Genomic DNA, 24,937 nt, shown 5'->3' with positions numbered 1-24,937 from the left:
GGACAATGAGGGCCCCCCAGCATTTGCAGCTCTAGTGCAGAGCCCCATGCCTGGCTTGCAGGAAATGCCAGATCATGAAGACAAACGGAGATCATCCTCTGGCTAAAACCAGCTCTTCTTTGCCTACCGCAGGATCTGGATCAATAAAGAGCAGCCAGTTATTATAGCTGTTTTTCTAGGGATATTTCCCCCATATATTTCAGGGGTTTCTGGTTAGCCCCAGAGAACAATGTTTTTTCTTCTGCAGGGCAGGCAGAGGGCTGCAATGTAGTTCTGCAATTGCCAAACTGGAGGGCTTGTGGTCCAGGAGTTGAGGACAGAAGTCTGAGAACACAAGCAACCTTAGGGTCTGGGCAAGGGCATGGCAGGTACGCTCTGCAGATGAAACAAGATCTCGTGCATCTGAAATCAGGTGAGGATCTGACAAACGCTCAGGTTGGATTTTTTGTCCCTTATGGCCCTCTTCATGAAGAGGTGGTGGATCACGAGGCCATGGAATTTTTCCCACGATGGGAGTTGTGAGATGCTCCAAACCGTAAAGATTCTTCTGCAGGGCGATTGAGACCTGTTGGTTGGCTCCAGGACTTCCCATACAGATCAATTCCGAGTAGGGTTCTAAGGATGGATGGCTGGGAAGCCCGACTCTCATTCCTCTTGTGTCCTAGTGACAAGACAGGTTAGATCTGCTGGATCTGGGGGAGAAACTGAGAGGGTTGAGTTGAAATGGACTCTCTTGTGGATGGGTCCTAATGTGGGTTTGTGTCCATGGAGAACTTGGAATGAGGCAGTGGCACAGGGTCCCTGAAGGGTTCTCCTAACCAGAGGCTTTGACTCAGCTCCAACGTGCAAGATTCCCACGTGGAGACGAGATTTCTTCTGATGGGTGCCTCAAGAAACAGCCATATGCTGCTATTGGAATCCAGGCCTCTGAGGAGAGATGCCTGGACAACAAAGCAATGGATCTGATTAGGATCTAGGTGCCTGCTCACTGCAATTTACCTCTGGGGACATCTGTCCACGGGTCTAAGTGCAGGTAGATGCTCAGCTGGTGTCAGACCACCCTTGTTTTTCCTGGGCAGTCAACACTATTGGGATGGCCCCGGGCACTTTGGAGGTTTATCATCCTATTTCTAGGTTTGTGGCCAATGGAATGGGCAGAATTCCCAGGTACAGTCCTCAGGTTTGGCTCCAAGAACCTGTGCCTGTAGGTTTTGTGGGCCAGGGCTGTGGGGACAGTTGTCTGAAAACACAAACTCGGCTTAGGTTTCGGGTCGTAGGTATTGCAGGACTGATCTACAGACAGTGAGGAAAACTCTTCAGGATATGAACAAGGGGGCAAGTGTGAGACCCTTGCTCAAGATTTTGTCTCTGGATATTGTGTCACTGATGGCCGTGGAATGTCCGGGTGGCCTCATGGGCCATGGACGAGTCTTCCTCTCTGGGCATTTGGCCCGATCCGAAGAGTTTGGGGTTATTCTTTGAGATGGGAGGAGTTGGTTTTGTTTTGTTTTTACCTCAGGTGTCCCACCAAAAGAGAGTTTCCAGAGCAGAGCCCTGGGGAGGGGCGAGGGGACAACCAGAAAGCTGGTTAAAACTTGGGGCCTAGGGGCATGGCAAGCCCATTATGACGTCTAATGGTCCAGCCACTGAGAGGACTTACTAGAGGACAGGACCACGCTGAGGATCACAATGCGTGTTTGTGCCCTCTTCGTACTTAAGCATTGGCGGGGCATAATGTGTCAGGGTCAGGGTCAGTGTCAGCGTTTGGGTTAGGGTTTGGGGCAGGCTCACAGTCAGTGTCAGGGTCAGGGTTAGTGGTTACTGTTGGGGTTAGCCCCGCTCCTGGGTCATGGACCCATCCGTTCAGGGTCTCATGATAAACCCTGTGCAGAAGGGTGTAGACCCTCCACCCGATCCCACTTAACCAGCCTTACACTGGTGTGTGAACATAACTTGCCCACCAGACATCTAAACCCTCATCAGCCTGATCCTGCTTGGGGCATCTCCTCCCACGATGGCATGGCAAGGTCCTCTTTACACACAGACACACAGACACCCAGAGGCACACACACACACACACAGTGAGAGAGAGACTGCGAAGAAACCTAGGGCTACACCAGTGGATCAGAAGGTGTGGGACTCTCTGACTCTGAGCCCCCTGGTGTCACCTTTTGATTTTATTAGCCAAAGGGTCTGAGGCATTGGGGAAACATGATATGACCTGAAGGGAGGCGACGTGTCTGGCGGGCGAGCTCTCTTCTCCCTGCATCCTCTCGGCTTCAGTACAGCAGAAGAACATGTCGCTTCCTTTAGGATGTGCCTAGAAATGAGCTGGGCAGGGGGTTTTTCTCTGTAATGGGTTGCCTGGATACGTGGGTTCCAATTCCGTTGGGCTCTGTCGTCAGGGAAGTGAGGTCAACACTGCCTGGGGGCTCCTTACCGAACTTCCTGCTGTACAAGAGCTCCCTGAGCCACCGGTGCGCAAGCTGCTCAGGCTCACACTCCACTCAATGCAGTGCCCATCCAGTGACCCCCATTCAGACTCCACCCAGCCCTTGGGAGGCCTGGGTGCAGCTGTTGTCCCCGCTAGAGGCAACAGAGCTGGGTTTAGAGTAGGTTAGTGTTAGGGTTAGGGAGAAGAAAGACTTAGGGTCAGGGTTAGGTTTAGACGTCGTTGGGGTCAGTGTTAGCGTAAGGCTTAGGGTAGGGGTCAGAGTCAGGGTTAGGTTCATGGTTAGGTTTAGGGTCAGGCTCACAGTAGGGTCACGGTTAGCGTAACGGTCAGAGTCAGGGTCAGGGTCAGTGTTAGGGTGACGGTTAGGTTTAGGGTCAGGTTCAGGGTCATGGTCAGATTTAGGGTCAGGTTCAAGTTTTGGTTTGGGGGCAAGGTTCATGTCAGGGTTAGGGTTAGGTTTGGGACAGGTTTAGTGTCAGGGTTAGGGTCAGGGTCAGGGTTAGGTTCATGGTTATGGTAAGGTCAGCTTTATGTTTAGGATCTGTTTTATGAGTAGGTTCAGGATCAGGGTTAGCTTTAGGGTTACGATTCTGTTCAAGATCTTGGATTGGGTCAGAGTTAGGTGTACATTCAGGGTTAGGGTCAGTGTTAAGGTCAAGGCCAGGGTAAGGTTTAAGGTTAAGGTCTGACATAGGCAAAGTTCAGAGATAGGGGTATGATATGATCAGGGTCAGGTAGAGGGTCAGGATTATTGTTAAGGTGGGGTTAGGGTTAGGGCTAGGTAGGTTGAGGGTTAGGGTTAGACCGGGTTAGGGTCAGTGTCAGTGATAATGTTAGGGGTTAGTTTTAGGGTTAGGTTCAGCATTAGGTTTCGGGTCAGGGCCCGTGTTAGTGTCAGGGTCAGGGTTACGTTTAGGGTTAGAGTTAGGGTCAGGCTCACATTCAGTGTCAGGGTTATGGTTAGGGTCAGGGTCAGGGTCACTGTTAGGGTCAGGGTTACGTTTCTGGTGTTTGCCTGGGTCAGGGTCAGGGTGAAGTCTAGGGCCAGTGTCAGGTTTACGGTCAGGATCAGGTATTGTTTTAATGTCCACATTCGGGTCAGCGACAGGGTTATATCGTTGTCAGTGTTAGGGTCATGGTTAGGTTTCGGCTCAGGGCCAGGATCAGGTATAGGGTCAGGGTCTGGTATAGGCAAAGTTCAGGGATAGGGTTATGATCATAGTCAAGTATAGGGTCAAAGTTAAAGTTAAAGTTTAGGGTTAGTGTTAGGGTTAGCGTTTGGTGGAGGGTTAGGGTTAGAACTTGTTAATATCAGGGTCCGTGGTAGGGTTAGTGGTTAGTGTTAGGGTTGGGTTCAGCGATAGGATTCTGGGGAGGGCCCGTGTTAGTGTCAGGGTCAGGATTACATTTAGGGTTAGTGTTAGGGTCAGGCTCACAGTCAGGGTCAGTTTGCTGTTCAGGTCAGGGTCGGGGTCACTGTAAGGGTCAGGGTTAGGTTTATGGTCATGGTCTGGGTCAGGGTCAGGGTGAAGTTTAGCGCCAGTGTCAGGTTTAGGGTCAGGTATAGGTATTGGTTTAAAGTCCACATTCGGGTCAGGGACAGGATAATGTAGTGGTCAGTGTTAGTGTCATGGTTAGGATTAGGGTCAGGGTCAGGGTCAGGTGAGGGTCAGGGACAGGGTCAGGTTTTCGTCAGGCTTTGCTTTAGGGTCAATGTTCGGTTCAGTGTCACAGTTAGGTTTTGGAGGTAGGGTTTGGGATTGGGGTTAGGGTTAGAGTTAGAAGTAGGGTTATGGTTAGGGTTAGGGTTAGACAGCGTAAGGTTAGTGTTAGGGTTTGGTTTAGGGTAGGGGTTAGTGTTAGGGTCAGGGTCAGCGTTAGGTTTAGGTTCAGGGTCCGTATTAGGGTCATGGTTAGAGTTACCTTTAGGTTTAGGGTAAAGGTCAGGCTCACAGTCACGGTCTGTGTTAGGGTTAGTGTCAGGGTTAGGTCAGTGTCAGGGTTAGGATTAGGGTCAGGGTCAGTGTCATGATTAGGTTTGAGTCATGGTTAGGATAAGGTCAGATTTAAGTTTAGTTCAGGGTCAACATCAGGGTGAGTGTCAGGCTTAGGTTTAGGTTTAGGGTTCAGGTCAGGATCACAGTCAGGGTCAGGGTCAGGGCTTGGGTTAGGGGTTGGCATAGGCTCACAGTCAGTGTCAGGGTCAGGGTTAGTGGTTACTGTTGGGGTTAGCCTCGCTCCTGGCTATGGACCCATCTCTTCAAGGTCTCAGGATAATCCCTGGGCAGAAGGGTGTAGACCCTCCACCCGATCCCACTTAACCATCCTTAAACTGGGGTGTGAACATGACTTGCCCACCAGACATCTAACCCCTCATCAGCCTGATCCTGCTTGGGGCATCTCCACCCATGATGGCATGGCCAGGTCCTCTATACACACAAAGAAACAGACACTCAGAGGCGCGCACACACACACACACACACACACACACACACAAACACACACACACACACACAGTGAGAGAGAGACTGCGAAGAAACCTAGGGCTACACCAGTGGATCAGAAGGTGTGGGACTCTCTGACTCTGAGCCCCCTGGTGTCACCTTTTGATTTTATTAGCCAAAGGGCCTGAGGCGTTGGTGAAACCTGATATGACCTGCCAGGGAGGGGACGTGTCAAGCGGCGAGCTCTCTTCTCCCTGCATCCTCTTGGCTTCAGTACAGCAGAAGAACATGTCGCTTCCTTTAGGATGTGCCTAGAAATGAGCTGGGCAGGAGGGTTTTCTCTTTATGGGGTGCCTGGATACGTGGGTTCCAATTCTGTTGGGCTCTGTCGTCAGGGAAGTGAGGTCACCACTGCCTGGGGGCTCCTTACCAAACTTTCTGCTCCACCAGAGCTCCCTGAGCCGCTGGTCCCCAAGCTGCTCAAGGCTCACACTCCACTCAATGCAGTGCCCATCCAGTGACCCCCATAGAGTCTTCCCCCAGCCCTTGGGAGGCCTGGGTGCAGCTGTTGTCCCCACTAGAGGTAACAGAGCTGGGTTTAGACCAGGTTAGTGTTAGGGTTAGGGAGAAGAAAGACTTAGAGTTAGGTTTAGGTTTAGACCTCGTTGGGGTCAGGGTTAGTGAGGCTTAGGGTAGGGGTCAGGGTTAGGGTTAGGTTCATGGTTAAGTTTAGGGTCAGGCTCACAGTAGGGTCAGGGTTAGGGTTACAGTCAGAGTCAGGGTCAGGGTCAGTGTTAGGGGGACTGTTAGGTTTAGTGTCAGGTTCAGGATGATGGTCAGATTTAGGGTCAGGTTCAAGTTTTTGTTTGGGGGCAAGGTCATGTCAGTTCAGGGTTAGGTTTAGGACAGGTTTAGTGTCACAGTAGGGTCAGGGTCAGGGTTAGGTTCATGGATATGGTAAGGTCAGCTTTATGTTTAGGTTCTGTTTTATGAGTAGGTTAGGATCAGGGTTAGCTTTAGGGTTACGATTCTGTTCAGGATCACGGTTTGCATCAGAGTTAGGTTTACAGTCTGGGTTAGGGTCAGTGTTAAGGTCAAGGCCAGGGTGAGGTTTAAGTTTAAGATATGACAAAGGCAAATTTCAGAGTTAGGGTTATGATCATGGTCAGGGAGAGGTTCGGGATTATTGTTAAAGTGTGGTTAGGGTTAGGGTAGAGGTAGATTGAGGGTTAGGGTTAGACCGGGTTAGGGTCAGTGTCAGGGATAATGTTAGGGGTTAGTTTTAGGGTTAGGTTCATCGTTAGGTTTCGGGTCAGGGCCCGTGTTAGTGTCAGGGAGGGTTAGGTTTAGGGTTAGAGTTATGGTCAGGATCACATTCAGTGTCAGGGTTAGTGTTAGGGTCAGGGTAAGGGTCACTTTTAGGTTCAGGGTTAGGTTTCTGGTGTTTGCCTGAGTCAGGGTCAGGTGAAGTCTAGAGCCAGTGTCACGTTTACGGTCAGTATCAGGTATTGTTTTACAGTCCACATTAGTGTCAACGACGGGGTTATGTAGTAGTCAGTGTTACAGTAAAGGATTGCATTAGGATCGTAACCATAATAGAGTATTTAATTGCATCCTAGCTTTCATCAAGGGTAAGATGCACTATAGTTTATGTTCGACTAAGAAAGAGAAATGCTGTCAGTTAAAGTAGGATATGTCATCAAGTGCAAGGTGAGTGCCACCTTAAGAGATATTAAAATGGGGGGGGACAAATCTTAGAACAAGTAAATTGTGGTAGTAGAATAACTAAGACAGATCCAACAATTGGATCAACTAAAGAAGTGATTATTGCTTACCATGTGCCCCAAAGTATATTAAGTCCTAGAACAAGATACTTGCTCATGTTGATGCCCCGCAGCTGTTAGACCCAAGGTACAGAGGGCAGTAGCCAACGACCAGCAGGCCCCAAGTGCCATGTGAGGACTCTAAGAGCAACTGTCTTTGAAAGAGGAAACGGTTGAGAGTGTGCTTTCTGATGTAGAGAATTACTAGCTGGGAAAGTAGGACAATTGACACAGAATCAGAATTGATGCCCCTACATGACAGAGTTGGTGAAACTTCCCTTCTCAGAGATCTTGAGGCACCTCAGAAATGAATTTTTTATTTTGGACAGAACATTCAGTATAAATATGATCTGTATGAGTTCCTGGTTCTCTCATTAGGACTGTTACTTAGGCTTCAGTGGCACAAGAAAAGGGTTTTGATAATCCAGGGTAAATCCTGACAAAAGCAAAGAACGGCATCTATGAAAAACTAACCACTCAGAGGAGAACAACAGATAAAGGGCCAGGCCGACCTGACCCTGCAGGATAGGTAAGGCTGGTCTGGCAACAGGAGTAGAGGGGAAGTGCCCATCTCCTGATAGAAGAGCTAGAGAAGACCCCGTCCGGAGAGACCACCAGGAGAGGAGAGCAGTAGGTACTGATGATGAAGAATAGTTTAATCAGCAGGGAAGGTCAAAATGACTAAGTTCCACGATCAGAGTAAACATATGGGATAAAAAATAAAAAATAAAGAAAAAAGATTTTTTTGAAAGGACTTTTTTTTAAAAGAATTTAAACAAAAGTCCTTTTAAAGAGACAGTTGGCTGTTTAAACCAATAGTACAACTCACTGAGAGAATCGCCACATTATTTATTGGGGTAGAAAGGACCTGGAATGTAGAAAGACCTATTCTGCAGAGGAAAAAATAGAATCACTAACAGGCCTCATGCCTTGCACAGCCAGTGGCTAGAATCCCTGCCACATGAGACCCTCTTCTAGAAGGCCGCTAGAACCATCTCAACTATGTTAGTCTTTCTTGGAAGCCAACAAGTGTTTGCCCAGTTAAGAGCGCGGTAACAATCAGTCCCGTTATGTTATAATGATTGTCGATATCTTTAAAAGCCTTGTCAAGTTCCTTTTTGAGTAACCCTCACCCCACCCTTAGAGAAATTTATCTGTGGTTCACCTCTTTGAAATACCTCATTGTTGTTCCACTTTTACCAAGCCAAAAAACAAAAACAAACAAACAAAAAAAGCTTTTTATTAACAAAGTCTTCAGAAGGGGGCGCCGCTGTAAACAATGAGAGTTTTCGCTGCCGGGACAATTTTGTTGCAGAAATAGCTGAAAGCAATCGGGTCAGACAGAGCCAAGGGCTGGAGGGATTTTTAAAATGACAAAAACCGAACCAAATCTATCCAAAACAAAAATCAAAACCAATGGCCAAGATTTCAAGTTTGCTACTAAAGGTATGACATTCTCCTAAGACATGCGAGTGACTTGATCACTTTATTTATATATTTATATTTGAAGAAGAAGGAACTATTTGATGCAGCAAATCCACGTTGGTTAAAAATTACCAGATATGGGGGCTCCTGGGTGGCTCAGTGGTTTAGGCCTCTGCCTTCGGCTCAGGTCATGATTTCAGGGTCCTGGGATGGAGCCCCACATCGGGCTCTTGGTCAGTGGGGAGCCTGCTTCCCCCCTCTCTCTCTGCCTCCCTCTCTACCTACTTGTGATCTGTCTGTCAAATGGGTAAATAAGATCTTTAAATAAAGAATTACTAGATGTGAATTACATCGAGGATATGGGAAGGAAAATGATTTCACCTGATCTGACTAGAAAGTGGTTGAAGCCTGAATTGAAGTGCTACAAAAAGAGTAAAGACCTGGGAAATATATGGGGTAAAAATCCCTAGAAAAACAGCAATAATAACTGGCTGCTCTTTATTGACCAGATCCTGCGATAGGCAAAGAAGAGCTGGTTTTAGCCAGAGGATGATCTCCGTTTGTCTTCATGATCTGGCATTTCCTGCAAGCCAGGCATGGGGCTCTGCACTAGAGCTGCAAATGCTGGGTCCCTCATTGTCCCTTTATCTTCTCAGGGGGACAACGGGCATGTCCATGATGCAGTGTGACAGGCTTTACCACAGGGAGATAATAGACTGCCAAGGGTAGGTGGGAGCTGGGAAAAGCCACTTAGGAACAGATTTTCAGGGGAGGTGATAGACAAGGGCAAAGCGAAGAAAGAGGATGAGTGTGTCAAGTTTCAAAGTGCCAGGAGGCAGCACAGTGCATTCGGGAAACTACAGCAAGTCCATGACAACCGACAGCTGATCTGGCAGCATCACCTGGGGATGGACGCTGAGTCCCGGGGTTAACACTGGGGGTGAGAAGGTTTGTATACTATGGCGAGGAGGTGAGGTACTACACTGTGGGGGCACAGGGAGCTACCGGAGGATTTCAAATATCAGAATCGTAACCATAATAGGGTATTTAATTGCATCCTAACTTTCATCAAGGGTAAGATGCACTATAGTTTATGTTCGACTAAGAAAGAGAAATGCTGTCAGTTAAAGTAGGATATGTCATCAAGTGCAAGGTGAGTGCCACCTTAAGAGATATTAAAATGGGTGGGGGACAAATCTTAGAACAAGTAAATTGTGGTAGTAGAATAATTAAGACAGATCCAACACTTGGATCAACTAAAGAAGTGATTATTGCTTACCATGTGCCCCAAACTATATTAAGTCCTAGAACAAGAGACGTGCTCATTGATGCCCCGCAGCTGTTAGACCCAAAGTACAGAGGGCTGTAGCCAACGACCAGCAGGCCCCAAGTGCCATGTGCAGACTCTAAGAGCAACTGCCTTTGAGACAGGAAACGGTTGAGAGTGGGCTTTGAGAGGTACAGAATTACTAGCTGGGAAAGTAGGAAAATTGACACAGAATCAGAATTGATGCCCCTACATGACAGAGTTGGTGAAACTTCCCTTCTCAGAGATCTTGATGCTCCTCAGACATGTATTTTTCATTTTGGACTGAACATTCAGGATAAATATAATCTGTTCGAGTTCCTGGTTGTCTCACCCGGACTGTTTCGTAAGCTTCACTGGCACAAGAAAAGAATTTTGATAGTCCAGGGTAAATCCTGACAAAAGCAAAGCAAGGTATCTATGAAAAGTAACCACTCAGAAGAGAACAACAGATAACAGGCCAGGCCGACCTGACCCTGCAGGATAGGTAAGGCTGGTCTGGAAACAGGGGTAGAGGAGAAGTGCCCATCTCCTGCTAGAAGAGCTAGAAAAGACCCCTTCCGGAGAGACCACCAGGAGAGGAGAGCAGTAGGTGCTGATGATGAAGAATATTTTAATCAGCAGAGAAGGTCAAAATGACAAAGTTCCACGATCAGAGTAAACATATGGGATAAAAAATAAAAAATAAAGAAAAAAGATTTTTTTGAAAGGACTTTTTTTTAAAAGAATTTAAACAAAAGTCCTTTTAAAGAGACAGTTGGCTGTTTAAACCAATAGTACAACTCACTGAGAGAATCGCCACATTATTTATTGGGGTAGAAAGGACCTGGAATGTAGAAAGACCTATTCTGCAGAGGAAAAAATAGAATCACTAACAGGTCTCATGCCTTGCACAGCCAGTGGCTAGAATCCCTGCATCATGAGACCCTGTGCAAGAAGGCCGCTAGAACCATCTCAACTATGTTAGTCTTTCCTGGAAGCCAACAAGTGTTTGCCCAGTTAAGTGTGCGGTAACAATCAGTCACGTTATGTTATAATGATTGTCGATATCTTTAAAAGCCCTGTCAAGTTCCTTTTTGAGTAACACTCACCCCACCCTTAGAGAAATTTATCTGTGGTTCACCTCTTTGAAATACCTCATTGTTGTTCCACATTTACCATAGCCAAAAAAAAAAGCTTTTTATTAAAAAAGTGTTCAATAAATAAATAAATAAATAAATAAATAAAAATAAAAAAGTGTTCAGAAGGGGGCGCCACTGTAAACAATGAGAGTTTTCGCTGCCAGGACAATTTTGTTGCAGAAACAGCTGAAAGCAATCAGGTCAGACAGAGCCAAGGGCTGGAGGGATTTTTAAAATGACAAAAACCGAACCAAATCTAACCAAAACAAAAATCAAAACCAATGGCCAATTTCAAGTTTGCTACTAAAGGTATGACATTTTCCTAAGACATGCGAGTGACTTGATCACTTTATTTATATATTTATATTTGAAGAAGAAGGAACTATTTGATGCAGCAAATCCACGTTGGTTAAAAATTACCAGATGTGGGGGCTCCTGGGTGGCTCAGTGGTTTAGGCCTCTGCCTTCGGCTCAGGTCATGATTTCAGGGTCCTGGGATGGAGCCCCACATCGGGCTCTCTGCTCAGCGGGGAGCCTGCTTTTCCTCTCTCTCTCTGCCTCCCACTCTACTTACTTGTGATCTGTCTGTCAAATGGGTAAATAAGATCATTAAAAAAAGAATTACTAGATGTGAAATACATCGAGGGTATGGGAAGGAAAATGATTTCACCTGATCTGACTAGGAAGTGGTTGAAGCCTGAATTAAAGTGCTACAAAAAGAGTAAAGACCTGGGAAATATATGGGGTAAAAATCCCTAGAAAAACAGCAATAATAACTGGCTGCTCTTTATTGATCCAGATCCTGCGGTAGGCAAAGAAGAGCTGGTTTTAGCCAGAGGATGATCTCCGTTTGTCTTCATGATCTGGCATTTCCTGCAAGCCAGGCATGGGGCTCTGCACTAGAGCTGCAAATGCTGGGGGCCCTCATTGTCCCTTTTCTCTTCTTAGGGGGACAACGGGCATGTCCATGATGCAGTGTGACAGGCTTTACCACAGGGAGATAAAAGACTGCCAAGGGTAGGTGAGAGCTGGGAAAAGCCACTGAGGAACAGATTTTCAGGGGAGGTGATAGACAAGGGCAAAGCGAAGAAAGAGGATGAGTGTGTCAAGTTTCAAAGTGCCAGGAGGCAGCACAATGCATTCGGGAAACTACAGCAAGTTCATGACAACCGACAGCTGATCTGGCAGCATCACCTGGGGATGGAGGCTGAGCCCCAGGGTTAACACTGGGGGTGAGAAGGTTTGTATACTATGGCGAGGAGGTGAGGTACTACACTGTGGGGGCACAGGGAGCTACAAGAGGATTTCAAAAAACAGAATCGTAACCATAATAGAGTATTTAATTGCATCCTAGCTTTCATCAAGTGTAAGATGCACTATAGTTTATGTTCGACTAAGAAAGAGAAATGCTGTCAGTTAAAGTAGGATATGTCATCAAGTGCAAGGTGAGTGCCACCTTAAGAGATATTAAAATGGGTGGGGGACAAATCTTAGAACAAGTAAATTGTGGTAGTAGAATAATTAAGACAGATCCAACACTTGGATCAACTAAAGAAGTGATTATTGCTTACCATGTGCCCCAAACTATATTAAGTCCTAGAACAAGAGACGTGCTCATTGATGCCCCGCAGCTGTTAGACCCAAAGTACAGAGGGCTGTAGCCAACGACCAGCAGGCCCCAAGTGCCATGTGCAGACTCTAAGAGGAACTGCCTTTGAGAGAGGAAACGGTTGAGAGTGGGCTTTGAGAGGTACAGAATTACTAGCTGGGAAAGTAGGACAATTGACACAGAATCAGAATTGATGCCCCTACATGACAGAGTTGGTGAAACTTCCCTTCTCAGAGATCTTGATGCTCCTCAGAAATGTATTTTTCATTTTGGACAGAACATTCAGGATAAATATGATCTGTTCGAGTTCCTGGTTCTTTCATCCGGACTGTTTCGTAAGCTTCACTGGCACAAGAAAAGAATTTTGATAGTCCAGGGTAAATCCTGACAAAAGCAAAGCAAGGTATCTATGAAAAGTAACCACTCAGAAGAGAACAACAGATAACAGGCCAGGCCGACCTGACCCTGCAGGATAGGTAAGGCTGGTCTGGAAACAGGGGTAGAGGAGAAGTGCCCATCTCCAGCTAGAAGAGCTAGAAAAGACCCCTTCCGGAGAGACCACCAGGAGAGGAGAGCAGTAGGTGCTGATGATGAAGAATATTTTAATCAGCAGAGAAGGTCAAAATGACAAAGTTCCACGATCAGAGTAAACATATGGGATAAAAAATAAAAAATAAAGAAAAAAGATTTTTTTGAAAGGACTTTTTTTTAAAGGAATTTAAACAAAAGTCCTTTTAAAGAGACAGTTGGCTGTTTAAACCAATAGTACAACTCACTGAGAGAATCGCCACATTATTTATTGGGGTAGAAAGGACCTGGAATGTAGAAAGACCTATTCTGCAGAGGAAAAAATAGAATCACTAACAGGCCTCATGCCTTGCACAGCCAGTGGCTAGAATCCCTGCCTCATGAGACCCTGTGCTAGAAGGCCGCTAGAACCATCTCAACTATGTTAGTGTTTCTTGGAAGCCAACGAGTGTTTGCCCAGTTAAGAGCACGGTAACAATCAGTCACGTTATGTTATAATGATTGTCGATATCTTTAAAAGCCTTGTCAAGTTCCTTTTTGAGTAACCCTCACCCCACCCTTAGAGAAATTTATCTGTGGTTCACCTCTTTGAAATACCTCATTGTTGTTCCACATTTACCATAGCCAAAAGAAAAAAAAAAAGCTTTTTATTAACAAAGTGTTCAGAAGGGGGCGCCACTGTAAACAATGAGAGTTTTCGCTGCCAGGACAATTTTGTTGCAGAAACAGCTGAAAGCAATCAGGTCAGACAGAGCCAAGGGCTGGAGGGATTTTTAAAATGACAAAAACCGAACCAAATCTAACCAAAACAAAATCAAAACCAATGGCCAAGATTTCAAGTTTGCTACTAAAGGTATGACATTCTCCTAAGACATGCGAGTGACTTGATCACTTCATTTATATATTTATATTTGAAGAAGAAGGAACTATTTGATGCAGCAAATCCACGTTGGTTAAAAATTACCAGATATGGGGGCTCCTGGGTGGCTCAGTGGTTTAGGCCTCTGCCTTCGGCTAAGGTCTTGATTTCAGGGTCCTGGGATGGAGCCCCACATCGGGCTCTCTGCTCAGCGGGGAGCCTGCTTCCCCCCCTCTCTCTCTGCCTCCCTCTCTACCTACCTGTGATCTGTCTGTCAAATGGTTAAATAATATCTTTAAAAAAAGAATTACTAGATGTGAAATACATCGAGGGTATGGGAAGGAAAATGATTTCACCTGATCTGACTAGGAAGTGGTTGAAGCCTGAATTAAAGTGCTACAAAAAGAGTAAAGACCTGGGAAATATATGGGGTAAAAATCCCTAGAAAAACAGCAATAATAACTGGCTGCTCTTTATTGATCCAGATCCTGCGGTAGGCAAAGAAGAGCTGGTTTTAGCCAGAGGATGATCTCCGTTTGTCTTCATGATCTGGCATTTCCTGCAAGCCAGGCATGGGGCTCTGCACTAGAGCTGCAAATGCTGTTCCCTCATTGTCCCTTTTCTCTTCTCAGGGGGACAACAGGCATGTCCATGGTGCAGTGTGACAGGCTTTAGCACAGGGAGATAATAGACTGCCAAGGGTAGGTGGGAGCTGGGAAAAGCCACTTAGGAACAGATTTTCAGGGGAGGTGATAGACAAGGGCAAAGCGAAGAATGAGGATGAGTGTGTCAAGTTTCAAAGTGCCAGGAGGCAGCACAGTGCATTCGGAAACTACAGCAAGTTCATGACAAACGACAAACGACAGCTGATCTGGCAGGACCACCTGGGGATGGAGGCTGAGCCCCGGGGTTAACACTGGGGGTGAGAAGGTTTGTATACTATGGCGAGGAGGTGAGGTACTACACTGTGGGGGCACAGGGAGCTACCGGAGGATTTCAAATATCAGAATCGTAACCATAATAGAGTATTTAATTGCATCCTAGCATTCATCAAGTGTAAGATGCACTATAGTTTATGTTCGACTAAGAAAGAGAAATGCTGTCAGTTAAAGTAGGATATGTCATCAAGAGCAAGGTGAGTGCCACCTTAAGAGATATTAAAATGGGGGGGGGACAAAATATAGAATAAGTATATTGTGGTAGTAGAATAATTAAGAAAGATCCAACACTTGGATCAACTAAAGAAGTGATTATTGCTTACCATGTGCCCCAAACTATATTAAGTCCTAGAACAAGAGACGTGCTCATCTTGATGCCCTGCAGCTGTTAGACCCAAGGTACAGAGGGCAGTAGCCAACGACCAGCAGGCCCCAAGTGCCATGTGCAGACTCTAAGAGCAACTTCCTTTGAAAGAGGAAACGGTTGAGAGTGGGCTTTATGAGGTAGAGAATTACTAGCTGGGAAAGTAGGACAATTGACACAGAATCGGAATTGATGCCCCTACATGACAGAGTTGGTGAAACTTCCCTTCTCAGAGATCTTGAGGCTCCTCTTGAATGAATTTTTCATTTTGTACAGAACACTCAGGATAAATATGATCTGTTTGAGTTCCTGGTTCTCTCATTAGGACTGTTTCTTAGGCTTCACTGGCACAAGAAAAGGGTTTTGATAATCCAGGTAAATCCTGACAAAAGCAAAGCACGGGATCTATGAAAATCTAACCACTCAGAGGAGAACAACAGATAAAGGGCCAGGCCGACCTGACCCTGCAGGATAGGTAAGGTTAGTCTGGCAACAGGGGTAGAGGGGAAGTGCCCATCTCCTGCTAGAAGAGCTAGAGAAGACCCCTTCTGGAGAGACCACCAGGAGAGGAGAGCAGTAGGTGCTGATGATGAAGAATATTTTAATCAGCAGAGAAGGTCAAAATGACAAAGTTTACGATCAGAGTAAACATATGGGATAAAAAATAAAAAATAAAGAAAAAAGATTTTTTTGAAAGGACTTTTTTTTAAAGGAATTTAAACAAAAGTCCTTTTAAAGAGACAGTTGGCTGTTTAAACCAATAGTACAACTCACTGAGAGAATCGCCACATTATTTATTGGGGTAGAAAGGACCTGGAATGTAGAAAGACCTATTCTGCAGAGGAAAAAATAGAATCACTAACAGGCCTCATGCCTTGCACAGCCAGTGGCTAGAATCCCTGCCTCATGAGACCCTGTGCTAGAAGGCCGCTAGAACCATCTCAACTATGTTAGTCTTTCTTGGAAGCCAACAAGTGTTTGCCCAGTTAAGAGCACAGTAACAATCAGTCACGTTATGTTATAATGATTGTCGATATCTTTAAAAGCCTTGTCAAGTTCCTTTCTGAGTAACCCTCACCCCACCCTTAGAGAAATTTATCTGTGGTTCACCTCTTTGAAATACCCCATTGTTGTTCCACATTTACCATAGCCAAAAAACAAAAACAAAACAAACAAACAAAAAAAAGCTTTTTATTAACAAAGGGTTCAGAAAGGGGCGCCGCTGTAAACAATGAGAGTTTTCGCTGCCGGGACAATTTTGTTGCAGAAACAGCTGAAAGCAATCAGGTCAGACAGAGCCAAGGGCTGGAGGGATTTTTAAAATGACAAAAACCGAACCAAATCTAACCAAAACAAAAATCAAAACCAATGGCCAAGATTTCAAGTTTGCTACTAAAGGTATGACATTCTCCTAAGACATGCGAGTGACTTGATCACTTTATTTATATATTTATATTTGAAGAAGAAGGAACTATTTGATGCAGCAAATCCACGTTGGTTAAAAATTACCAGATATGGGGGCTCCTGGGTGGCTCAGTGGTTTAGGCCTCTGCCTTCGGCTCAGGTCATGATTTCAGGGTCCTGGGATGGAGCCCCACATCGGGCTCTCGGCTCAGCGCGGAGCCTGCTTCCCCCCTCTCTCTCTGCCTCCCTCTCTACCTACTTGTGATCTGTCTGTCAAATGGGTAAATAAGATCTTTAAAAAAAGAATTACTAGATGTGAAATACATCGAGGGTATGGGAAGGAAAATGATTTCACCTGATCTGACTAGGAAGTGGTTGAAGCCTGAATTAAAGTGCTACAAAAAGAGTAAAGACCTGGGAAATATATGGGGTAAAAATCCCTAGAAAAACAGCAATAATAACTGGCTGCTCTTTATTGATCCAGATCCTGCGGTAGGCAAAGAAGAGCTGGTTTTAGCCAGAGGATGATCTCCGTTTGTCTTCATGATCTGTCATTTCCTGCAAGCCAGGCATGGGGCTCTGCACTAGAGCTGCAAATGCTGGTCCCTCATTGTCCCTTTTCTCATCTCAGGGGGACAACAGGCATGTCCATGGTGCAGTGTGACAGGCTTTAGCACAGGGATATAATAGACTGCCAAGGGTAGGTGGGAGCTGGGAAAAGCCACTTAGGAACAGATTTTCAGGGGAGGTGATAGACAAGGGCAAAGCGAAGAATGAGGATGAGTGTGTCAAGTTTCAAAGTGCCAGGAGGCAGCACAGTGCATTCGGAACTACAGCAAGTCCATGACAACCGACAGCTGATCTGGCAGCATCACCTGGGGATGGAGGCTGAGCCCCGGGGTTAACACTGGGGGTGAGAAGGTTTGTATACTATGGCGAGGAGGTGTGGTACTGCACTGTGGGGGCACAGGGAGCTACCGGAGGATTTCAAATATCAGAATCGTAACCATAATAGAGTATTTAATTGCATCCTAGCATTCATCAAGTGTAAGATGCACTATAGTTTATGTTCGACTAAGAAAGAGAAATGCTGTCAGTTAAAGTAGGATATGTCATCAAGAGCAAGGTGAGTGCCACCTTAAGAGATATTAAAATGGGGGGGGGGACAAAACTTAGAACAAGTATATTGTGGTAGTAGAATAATTAAGAAAGATCCAACACTTGGATCAACTAAAGAAGTGATTATTGCTTACCATGTGCCCCAAACTATATTAAGTCCTAGAACAAGAGACGTGCTCATCTTGATGCCCTGCAGCTGTTAGACCCAAGGTACAGAGGGCAGTAGCCAACGACCAGCAGGCCCCAAGTTCCATGTGCAGACTCTACGAGCAACTGCCTTTGAAAGAGGAAACGGTTGAGAGTGGGCTTTATGAGTTAGAGAATTACTAGCTGGGAAAGTAGGACAATTGACACAGAATCGGAATTGGTGCCCCTACATGACAGAGTTGGTGAAACTTCCCTTCTCAGAGATCTTGAGGCTCCTCTGAAATGAATTTTTCATTTTGGACAGAACATTCAGGATAAATATGATCTGTTTGAGTTCCTGGTTCTCTCATTAGGACTGTTTCTTAGGCTTCACTGGCACAAGAAAAGGGTTTTGATAATCCAGGTAAATCCTGACAAAAGCAAAGCACGGGATCTATGAAAATCTAACCACTCAGAGGAGAACAACAGATAAAGTGCCAGGCCGACCTGACCCTGCAGGATAGGTAAGGTTAGTCTGGCAACAGGGGTAGAGGGGAAGTGCCCATCTCCTGCTAGAAGAGCTAGAGAAGACCCCTTCTGGAGAGACCACCAGGAGAGGAGAGCAGTAGGTGCTGATGATGAAGAATATTTTAATCAGCAGAGAAGGTCAAAATGACAAAGTTCCACGATCAGAGTAAACATATGGGATAAAAAATAAAAAATAAAGAAAAAAGATTTTTTTGAAAGGACTTTTTTTTAAAGGAATTTAAACAAAAGTCCTTTTAAAGAGACAGTTGGCTGTTTCAACCAATAGTACAACTCACTGAGAGAATCGCCACATTATTTATTGGGGTAGAAAGGACCTGGAATGTAGAAAGACCTATTCTGCAGAGGAAAAAATAGAATCACTAACAGGCCTCATGCCTTGCACAGCCAGTGGCTAGAATCCCTGCCTCATGAGACCCTGTGCTAGAAGGCCGCTAGAACCATCTCAACTATGTTAGTCTTTCTTGGAAGCCAACAAGTGTTTGCCCAGTTAAGAGCACGGTAACAATCAGTCACGTTATGTTATAATGATTGTCGATATCTTTAAAAGCCTTGTCAAGTTCCTTTTTGAGTAACCCTCACCCCACCCTTAGAGAAATTTATCTGTGGTTCAACTCTTTGAAATACCTCATTGTTGTTCCACATTTACCATAGCCAAAAAACAAAAACAAAACAAAAAAACAAACAAAAAGCTTTTTATTAACAAAGTGTTCAGAAGGGGGCGCCACTGTAAACAATGAGAGTTTTCGCTGCCGGGACAATTTTGTTGCAGAAACAGCTGAAAGCAATCGGGTCAGACAGAGCCAAGGGCTGGAGGGATTTTTAAAATGACAAAAACCGAACCAAATCTAACCAAAACAAAAATCAAAACCAATGGCCAAGATTTCAAGTTTGCTACTAAAGGTATGACATTATCCTAAGACATGCGAGTGACTTGATCACTTTATTTATATATTTATATTTGAAGAAGAAGGAACTATTTGATGCAGCAAATCCACGTTGGTTAAAAATTACCAGATATGGGGGCTCCTGGGTGGCTCAGTGGTTTAGGCCTCTGCCTTCGGCTCAGGTCATGATTTCAGGGTCCTGGGATAGAGCCCCACATCGGGCTCTCTGCTCTGCGGGGAGCCTGCTTCCCCCCTCTCTCTCTGCCTCCCTCTCTACCTACTTGTGATCTGTCTGTCAAATGGGTAAATAAGATCTTTAAAAAAAGAATTACTAGATGTGAAATACATCGAGGGTATGGGAAGGAAAATGATTTCACCTGATCTGACTAGGAAGTGGTTGAAGCCTGAATTAAAGTGCTACAAAAAGAGTAAAGACCTGGGAAATATATGGGGTAAAAATCCCTAGAAAAACAGCAATAATAACTGGCTGCTCTTTTTTGACCAGATCCTGCGATAGGCAAAGAAGAGCTGGTTTTAGCCAGAGGATGATCTCCGTTTGTCTTCATGATCTGGCATTTCCTGCAAGCCAGGCATGGGGCTCTGCACTAGAGCTGCAAATGCTGGGTCCCTCATTGTCCCTTTATCTTCTCAGGGGGACAACGGGCATGTCCATGATGCAGTGTGACAGGCTTTACCACAGGGAGATAATAGACTGCCAAGGGTAGGTGGGAGCTGGGAAAAGCCACTTAGGAACAGATTTTCAGGGGAGGTGATAGACAAGGGCAAAGCGAAGAATGAGGATGAGTGTGTCAAGTTTCAAAGTTCCAGGAGGCAGCACAGTGCATTCGGGAAACTACAGCAAGTCCATGACAACCGACAGCTGATCTGGCAGCATCACCTGGGGATGGAGGCTGAGCCCCGGGGTTAACACTGGGGGTGAGAAGGTTTGTATACTATGGCGAGGAGGTGAGGTACTACACTGTGGGGGCACAGGGAGCTACCGGAGGATTTAAAATATCAGAATCGTAACCATAATAGAGTATTTAATTGCATCCTAGCATTCATCAAGTGTAAGATGCACTATAGTTTATGTTCGACTAAGAAAGAGAAATGCTGTCAGTTAAAGTAGAATATGTCATCAAGTGCAAGGTGAGTGCCACCTTAAGAGATATTAAAATGCGGGGGGGACAAATCTTAGAACAAATAAATTGTGGTAGTAGAATAATTAAAAAAGATCCAACACTTGGATTAATTAAAGAAGTGATTATTGCTTACCATGTGCCCCAAACTATATTAAGTCCTAGAACAAGAGACGCGATCATCTTGATGCCCTGCAGCTGTTAGACCCAAGGTACAGAGGGCAGTAGCCAACGACCAGCAGGCCCCAAGTGCCATGTGCAGACTCTAAGAGCAACTGCCTTTGAAAGAGGAAACGGTTGAGAGTGGGCTTTCTGAGGTAGAGAATTACTAGCTGGGAAAGTAGTAAAATGGACACAGAATCGGAATTCATGCCCCTACATGAGAGAGTCGGTGAATCTTCCCTTCTCAGAGATCTTGAGGCTCCTCTTGAATGAATTTTTCATTTTGTACAGAACACTCAGGATAAATATGATCTGTTTGAGTTCCTGGTTCTCTCATTAGGACTGTTTCTAAGGCTTCACTGGCACAAGGAAAGGGTTTTGATAATCCAGGGTAAATTCTGACAAAAGCAAAGCACGGGATCTATGAAAAACTAACCACTCAGAGGAGAGCAACAGATAAAGGGCCAGGCCGATCTGACCCTGCAGGATAGGTAAGGTTAGTCTGGCAACAGTGGTAGAGGGGAAGTGCCCCTTTAGGTTTGCATGGACAAAGCCCTCAATCAACTTTCTGTTCCTTTGCGACAGTTACAAGAAGTTCTGGTAAGTCCCCAATTAATGAAAACAGTGTGCTCTGACGCCTGTTGTCCTCGTCGGCTTTTCTCTAAGAATTCTTTTCATCTGTTAGTTTGGTGGTACTGGTGGTTGTATTTTAACGGTTCATGATTATAATATTCACCTTCAGAAGTGTTGTAAATGATTTTGTTTTTGCATATGCTAAAAACCTAAAAAAAAGATGTACGATTTGAAGAAGACCTATTCTCAGAGTAGACAACCTTTAAATGTCAGGGGAGAGGAAGCATATTTTCAAATTCAACTTATTAATGCCACTTTGGTCATATGTAAGTGGTTTCTAACTTACGAATGACTTGTATTTTAACAGTTTGTAATCTTGTAAAGATCCCCCCCCCACCCATGTAAGCTACGTGTGGTTAGGTTCCTGGGCTGATCTACAAAAACTGTGTAATCCCTAATGGAACTGAAGGATAATATAAATAAAATGTAATACTTAATAAATGTTACATTTGCATGTTCTCTCAGAAAAATCTCTGTTGTGGGAATGGGACTCCCCACCTCTAAGCCATTGGGAATAGGAACTCCACCTGGGTGAACAGTGGAGGGGCAGTTGTGGCATCACTTCTAACAGAAAACTGTGCTGCCCTGTCTCCCCTCCCGCCCCCCCCCCGTCTGTGTCTGGTGCCCTGACTTACGGCCTCTGTCCATTCTGATGCCCTGTCGTAAACTTGTCATAAATGACACCATCCTTCCTTGTGTGTCTCCTCTAGCTTGAGTGGCCTCTTGCGTCCCTCCCCTAAGACAGTGCCTGCATCCTAGAGAGAATATAAGGAGAACATAATTTAAGGGAAGACACAGTACATGATTAGAACCAAGAAAATTGCGAAGTAATGGAAATATCAGTGCTGAGAAGCCTAGGGGAGGGGCAGGCAGGAAAGAGTTCGTGAAACAGGTAAAAATCTCGAGTTGTGCCTTGAGGTAGCCAATACTTTCCATGGTTTATGTCTCATTTGAATTTTACAAAATCTTGTTAAAGATACTTTTCCTTGGAATGGAAGGGATTTTCATGGTCCGCTGTTGGATTCCACACCAGCCGCTGTGGAGCTCTCCCACTGCCTCCTTGGTGTGCCTCTTCCTCCCGGGGCCTCATAGTGGTGTTGTTTCCCATGCCTAGCCTTCCTTTGGCCTCCCACTCTTCTCTCGAACCCCCTCCCTGGAGGCAGATTTGCTCTACTCACACAGGCTCCCGTCCCACCTCACCCCCTGCCATCACCATATCCCCTCCCTTTTCCATGGCCTGTTTTTATGGCCACTTTGGTCCTGCTCAGCCACAGGCCTGACCTGCCTTTCTGGTCCCAACTCTGAAGCTGTTCTGTGAGATTCTCAGATCACTGAGGGATACGACTATATCTGTCTTCATTGCATCCCTGTAGGCTGCCACAATACTGACGTCCAGGAGGTGTTTCATAATGTTGATGGAGTGAATTAATTCACCTTCCTGTGGAATTTTTGTGATCTGCCTACTTCATTCTAGTTGTTTCTGTTAACCTTTGTTTTGGCCCTAATTCCTAATTATCTCTTTATTCATTAGCTTCTGGACATGTTTCTCTACCTCTGTGCTCTGCCTTTTTCTGGTCTTCTGTTCTTCATTCTTGATTCCTGGTATTTCCATACCCACATTTCATCATCATGCATCAGTGCTTTGACATTCTTTCATTCTCCAAAATATGCAGAATCTAAAGACTTCATCTCAGTGAAGTTGGCCCTCCATTCCTATTTCTGCTTCTCTCCAGAAGGAAGCCTGCAGTGCACATGGCTGTGTGCCTGTCTGACCCTGCCCCTGAGTGTGTGTGCACTTACATCTGCTCCCCATCCCCTCCCCACCTCGGCAGCTGTGTACACATGGCTTTCAGAGTCCGATTCGAGCCCCGTCGAATTTCCAGACTCTCCTGTACTTTGCTTCATATTATCTGTTCTCCATTCTAAGCCCCCTCATCCCCATAACTTTCACTGTATATGTCATTCTTCTTCTAGCCATGCGACCCTGCCTTCGTGTCATTATGCCCCCAGGTCATGAGTCCCCTCAACAGTAACTGTGTCTGGTATATCATGTTTTTTTTTTTTTGTCAATATCTGCATAGTACTGGCACACAGGTATTAATTTCTGTGGAATTGAATGAGATGTAGGAAATTGATAATGTGACAAAACAATGTCTGTAATACATTTTCTTTATTATTCTTTTAAAGAGTCTCAGGTCATCAGTCAGTGAAGGAATTCGGGCAGTAGATGAACGAATGTGTAAACAAGAGGACATAAGGAAGAAAAAGGTACCCTCCAGTAGATTTCTTATGCTGCATGCCAGTTGAAGCCCTCTCCTCTTGTCTCCGTGAACTTGTCAGCACTATTCAGCTTTTTTTTCTTTTTTTTTTAATTTAGCTTTTTTTCAAAGCTCTCACGCATGTGCATTTTATGCATTATGTCACAGAATTTCAGAGGTACCCACACGATCCCAAGATCACCCACTTTTTCCAGAACAAGAAACAGTGATAACTGTTGTTGGTGCAGCGCTTGACAGTTAACGACTGTATAAATTGTCAGCGGCCCTGTAAAGAAAATAGGCCTATATTAGAGACTAGGGGAGAAGTGGGCTTTCCAAAGCAAACTCAGGATTCTGCCGTAGGTTTGCTGTTTTTTTCTGATCCTGTGTTCTTTATGTTCTGGTGTTCACTTTAATTTTTTCAATTCCCAGTAGTTAGCATGCAGTGTTGGCTTAGTTTCAGGTGTGTGAGACAGGCAACGGCTCTGTACATCTGAGGGCTCACCCCGGGAGTGTGCCCCTTAGTGCTATCTCCAGTTCCAAGTGTCCCCGATATCATTCATGATCATAACGATGTAGGGGCACAGCGGGCATTGGGAGTCTGGGCTTCTGACTCTCGCCTGCTGCTCTGTACAATGTTTTCTATGTGTATTATTAGCATATTTGTTAAAATCTCAGTGGGGAGAAGCCTGTTTGAGGGACCTTCTGTTTAATTCGACTCTGGATCTCCTCACAGCTTTTGTCCAAAGAATGCTTGTCGTGCGCTTCCAGACAAAACAGTAAGCTTTGTGAGAGCAGGGTGTATTTCTTGCTTTATTTTCTCGTGGCCCCCCCACCCCCCGTCGGAATGAATATCGAGCTCCCAGGGGTGTTCATCATTATTATTATTTATTAAATGGATGACTTTGTATTTTTTTGTTCTTTAAGGATGAGAGTTTTCATAATGTCCCTCAACCTCTTTGATAATATTTGTAGTGTAAAAGGTCTTTAATGATTTGGTGCTTGGGCATATAGGTATATGCACATGTAAACTGAGAGGGCCAGTACAATCGGAAGCCAAAGTTAAAACATGAATAAAGGGCCATAAGAAAACAAATGGAGGGGCGCCTGGTGGCTCAGTTGGTTAAACGTCCGACTCTTGATTTTGGCTCAGGTCATGATCTCAGGATCATGAGATTGAGCCCCGCATTGAGCTCTGTGCTCAGCAGGATGTCTGCTCGAGATTCTCTCTCTCCCTCTGCCCCTCCCCTGCACGCGCACATGCAGTCTCTCTCTCTCTCAAATAAACAAATCTTTTTTAAAAAAATAGGACAGAAATGCCCATAGAAAGATTCAGGATGGGGAAAAAAAGAAATAAGAGTATAGAATATGAGAAAGCAAAGTCTAGGGTTTTTTTTTTTTCCTCTTTAAATTTGCAATAGAATATGGAAGTATGCTTATTCTAGAACTAAGATTTGCATTCTTGAGAATTCTGTGTTTCATAGAAATATTCAAAATATAGCATGCCCTATATATTTGAAGTTAACTTTTGGTCTTATATTTTCCTGCATTTAGCATGGGAAATAAAGATGATTAAGAGTAAAGATGGTGACGTTTTTTGTTTGCTTAATTTTTATTTTTATAGATGTGTGTGTTGAGGCTTATACAAGTTATTTGATCAGTTGAAAAGATTGAAAAAATCTTAAATTCACAAAGTTCGAAAGAAACCTCTGCACTAGAAGCAAGCAGGTAAGCATTTTTTTTTAACTAAGTAGCACATAAATTAATACTTCACATCCAATCTAATTAGGC

General features: G+C 44.9%; 1 pseudogene across 1 annotated transcript in view; it reads left to right on the top strand.

The window, feature by feature from the left end:
* Window positions 1-7,399: 7,399 nt before the first annotated feature.
* LOC309848917 (piggyBac transposable element-derived protein 5 pseudogene) overlaps window positions 7,400-24,937 on the top strand; it is an 81,109-nt pseudogene continuing 63,571 nt past the window's right edge. Inside the window, exon 1 of the transcript in view lies at window positions 7,400-7,421. The product of the transcript in view is annotated as a piggyBac transposable element-derived protein 5 pseudogene (transcript). The remainder of the gene's footprint in view (window positions 7,422-24,937) is intronic.

The sequence above is a fragment of the Mustela nivalis genome, assembly GCF_964662115.1.
Source record: "Mustela nivalis genome assembly, chromosome: 15".
NCBI classification, from domain to species: Eukaryota; Metazoa; Chordata; class Mammalia; order Carnivora; family Mustelidae; genus Mustela; species Mustela nivalis.
The sequence above is the reverse complement of the archived record's forward strand: the minus strand, read 5'-3'. Positions and strand labels throughout refer to the sequence as shown.